Genomic DNA, 4602 nt, shown 5'->3' with positions numbered 1-4602 from the left:
AGGTTTCTTGGAGACACAGGATTTTAAATTCTGGCAAAAAGGCATCCAAGTCCGTGTCCCGATGTTTATTGGCCCAGCCCATTATGTTCCAAGATAGAACCGATAGTTGTCATTCTGGGCAAATTGAGTCCATTTCGTTGGAGATGCACACGCAGCCATTTGCTGTAGGATGTAAAATGGGAGGGGTTGGAATATGCAGCTCTTTTCCCAATGGATCTATAGCTTGGCCCCTCTTGAACCTAAGCACCCTGTCGTGCTCACCTTCAAGAGTGGTAGGCTTCTGTTTAGAGAGTGCCTTTGCCTCTATTGGAACCGGAGGTTTAGAGCACAATGCTTCAGTAGGGGGGTGGGAGCATTCAAGGTAGCCTAGTTCTGCCTCCTCCAGAAGTCTCATCTTAAGCCAGGAGTTGGGAGAGATTGTGTTGGCCCTTCGCACCTTTATACAATTTGAAGGGGATAAATCCGAAGTCCTGGGAATACTGGGGCTCACCAGTTCTGTACAATCTGATGTGTTCCCTTGATCTACTGAAGGATCGGCCCTCTGGGATGCAGTCCATCCCACCCCCTCACCAGCCCCTGGGCTATTGAGCGGCAACACAGAGGCTGGCCCAGGGGGAACCCACGCATGGATATTTAGAAGCTGCACCTTTAGCTGGTCTAGTCTGCACAAGATTTCAAATCGTCCTCTTGGAGAGAGAGAACCAAACGAGTGAAATAGCATTTGTTCCTCCTTATCAAAAGGGTCGGCAGACCAGCCAGCAGATTGAGATCCAACTTGTGTCATTATATCCAGTTTTCCTGTATGGATGACTGTTTCAGCGACTCCATTCCTGCTACTCAGTTCCGGTGCATCCAGATCAATGAGCGGTCCTTGAGTGCCTCTTAACACGTCCTGGCAAAATTTAGAATGAGGGCGGGAGCACGGTATTAAGGGCATTGGCATAGCCCTATTTTCAAAATATCTTAGTGGTATTAAACCCAGGAGGGCCAGTTCATCCTTCTTATACAGAAGTTGGGTCGGGATTTTTGATGAGAAGAAGGTAGCCACGGCCCGTGCCTTGCTACCATTATAATACAGATATTCCATCTGGTCAATATCCGAAGTGTTAAGATGTATCGAGGGGCATCTCTTTAGTATTTCCACGAGGTGGCGTTTGCGGGTTGGTTGGTCTAGCATACCCCTAGGTTTGGGATAGTTTACAAGGACCAATTTACACTGATGCAAAACTAAGTCCCAGTTCTGTGCACTTGGCTTTTTTGCCTGGCCCTGGTTTACATGCTCTCTTAGCAGAGCGTCATGCCACGGATCCTGGTGAGGAGAAAAGGAATCCTGCATTCTTGGGGAGAAATCACATGGAGGGGGCAAAGTAGGAATAGTAGTAGGGCAGAGGTTAAAACCGACCTCCCGATGTACTGGATCATGGTTCTTATTTGGTTTCTTGCAGGGTGAGGGCCTCTTTTTCTCCCTGTCCGAAGTCAGTGAATGACCCAACAAGTCAAATAGTTTTTTAAAATTCATTTGTTTGCCACATACCCATTTTTGATTTTTCAAGTTCTTACTTTTCTTCTTATTGATGAGCTGTTTCCTACCCTTCTGGCAAGGCTTTTCCTTCACAATGATGGGCTTATGCACTGGGGCAGGGGGTGATGCAGTATGTTTTTGTGAGGAGGGGGAGTCAGCCTTCAGTAATGAAGCCGTGGGTTTTTGATGCCATTTGACTAAGGTTGTTAAAAGAAGATTACATTCAGTCAAGTAAGTTTTCACGGTCTCTAACTCTGATGCCAGCATAAACATCCACCCCGTGAGCGATAAACCCACCACAGGAGGATCAGATTGACTTGTTGAGCATTGCGACTCTGGAGATGTGCTGGAATTTCTTCTCATTTCCAAAGCCTTGGCGGGGGGGGCTCCTTCGTTAGCGACTCATCTAGGAGGGCCCCTGGACCAGGCGATAATATCCGGATTACATCATCTGATAGTGCACTCTTGGGTTGGGCTTTGGCTTTGGAATCTTCCTGGAGCTCGCCCAGCGTAGTAATCTTCCGCTCACTTGCTGGCAGATGAACTACATTTCCATCTCCCTGTGTTTCAGCCTGAGCTATTTCAGCTGCCAGGCTTAAGGCTGTTGGCTCCCCCAAATTCCATTGTAAGTTGTCCTTTGAAGTGTAGGACCAGTTGAGGGTGGAAGGATGAGCGGAGATGGAGGCCACATCTAACCGAGGGAGGGTTGTGAAGTAATGTGTGATTTTTAATTGCTTCCCAGAGATTTTGGACGTCTTATCTGCCATCTGGGGGGAGGGAGAGGTTAGAACTTGTTCTCTCCTCCTTCTCCTCTGTACTCTCCGTCGGGGAAGGCTCTCAAATATGGATATAGCTCCCAGAGCTTTCCGTGCTTTCCTGGTCAGAACCATTTAGATAGTATTATTAAATGGTTCCAAGCACCCCCCGGTATTTCTTGAGGTTGCATCAACTTGGGGGGATGTTCCGTCGATGGCTGCAGACCTCCAGAGGGACTTGCTGGGGCACGGCCTCGTTATGTTTAGTTGGAGTGGTTGCCTAATAAGCTCCTGAGGCACTGCTGTATTTTGAGTGTTCTTTGCAGTGTTTGACACCAGGCAAGAGGGAGGGGATAAATTATAGGCCTTCAGTTAGTAAGCCATGCAATTAAGCACGTGCTAGACGATTTTTCAAGGCCGCTGACGCAGTGATTTATCAGTTTACTATTTACTAGACTAAATATCGGGCTGCTTTTCTTCTTCCGAGAATGATACAATCAGAGCAGCAAGCAGCAAGCCTTAGAGATCTTGCCTCTTTTGAAATAGTACTGTCCAAGGGGTTCTCTAAATAAGGTTAAGAGTTTGGCCGGGGAGAGAGCAAAGAGGAAACTCACCCGGCACCATTAATCATCCAAAAGGCCCTCAAGGCGGCTCACAAAAAAATAAACACAAAACCAAAATACACATCAGAAAAAAAATACAGTGCACAAAAATTTAAATAACAAAATATTAACATAGTTAAGAAAACAAGGTTTTTTAGAGGCCTGGAGGTAATCTGTCCTTAAAATGCAGTACTGTCACTTCAGGAATTTTAGTCCTCAAACATTGAGCAGCTGTTGCAAAGGATTTGCTCACCAACATCATCAGATTCTTCCCGTAATAGAGAAGACCAAGGCCAGGATGTTAAGGGGCCAGATGGGGCAAAAGCATGAGAAGATGGCAAGCGGCAGGTAGTCCCACGAGTGGCCCAGCTCATGCAGGTTGGAGTTGGTGGCCATGGAGGAGACGCGCCCCAAGCTAAGCCTCAACGGCGAAAGCGACTTGTCCTCCAGCTTCCCCCCCCGAGCTAGATCGGTAAGGCAGGCTGTGGTGGCCATTCTTCTCTGTCTCGCCTGGTGCTCCGTCGTCCCCACTGCCGGCTAAGAAGGCCTTGGGGGCTTGCCCGACATCGGTCAGCAGCTTCTCCATCTCCTGGGAGTCTGCAGGTGGAGGGGAGCCCTCCAGTGCCTTCGCCAGCAACACCTCCATGTTGATGGCCATGGCTGTGCCTCACCTAGATGCCCATCATCCCAGAGAAGGCACACGGGAGTTCTGTTGTCCTTCATTATTATTGTATATGTTTCTATGTTTGCCGCCCAGAGAGCTGTTTGCTAGTCGGGCGGGATATAAGCTGAATAAAATAAATAAATAAATAAATAAATAAATAAATAAATAAATAAATAAATAAATAAATAACCATAGTGACAGGGTCACTGGGTTCCAGACCCCTGGAGAACACAGCTCTTGTAAGGCCCCCTCAGTTACCAACTGTGCCAGACAACAAGCTTTCCAGTCCTGTAAAGCCAATCACATAGCCCCTAAGGCAGCACACTGAGTCCAAGCTGCATGCATCTGATGTAGTACCTTTGTTGGTTACATTCACATACTTTTACCTTTTTTAGGCGTAATTTGGCTTGTATGGTGTAATTCACATAAATTCACCTGTTTAGGCATGCATGTCAATCACCTTAGAAAATGTAATGTGTCGTGATGGGATGAGGCTTGGAAGAGGGGAGCTCAGACATTGTATTTCATGGATATAAAACCTCCAACAAGGTGTGGGCCTCATTAAGAATCTGGTCCCAATTCTGCCAAAGTTGAAGCCAAATCAAAAGAGGTCCATTTTGCCCTCCTGGATGCAAGACTCCTCTGCTTCCGCACCATTGCCATGCCATCACAATGTCTCTCTGGAGAAAAGAGATGGAAGGGAAGACTGGTAGTAAATGTGGAACTCAAGATCAAGACCTGGATGCTGCTGTGAGCATGCACATTGCACAGCACAGCCAATTGGCTCTAGGAAGCATGGGGACTTCCCGGCACCAATGAATGCTCCCACACCCGTTGTAGCAACATTCAATCCCAGATCTAAGGTTTACGGTTGCCACAAGCCCTCCTTGCCACACCCCATCAACTCTGGAAAGGAAAGACGATGCAGTGGGAACAATGGGAAGGCCTCTAGGTTTCATCAGGTTCCTAATGACACCATTGGGGGCATAGGAGGGCCCAGATCTGAATGGGAGCCAAATGAAAAAAAAAAATTAGAATTGTTTTAAAATAATTTATTTT

General features: G+C 47.1%; 1 pseudogene; it reads right to left on the bottom strand.

Moving 5' to 3' along the window:
• Positions 1-3140: 3140 nt before the first annotated feature.
• LOC133388622 (trafficking regulator of GLUT4 1-like) lies at positions 3141-3537 on the bottom strand (annotated as a pseudogene).
• Positions 3538-4602: the final 1065 nt, after the last annotated feature.

Source organism: Rhineura floridana, chromosome 7 (assembly GCF_030035675.1).
Source record: "Rhineura floridana isolate rRhiFlo1 chromosome 7, rRhiFlo1.hap2, whole genome shotgun sequence".
Taxonomy (NCBI): Eukaryota; Metazoa; Chordata; class Lepidosauria; order Squamata; family Rhineuridae; genus Rhineura; species Rhineura floridana.
Note: the sequence above shows the minus strand (reverse complement) of the source record. Positions and strands in the feature narration are given on the sequence as shown.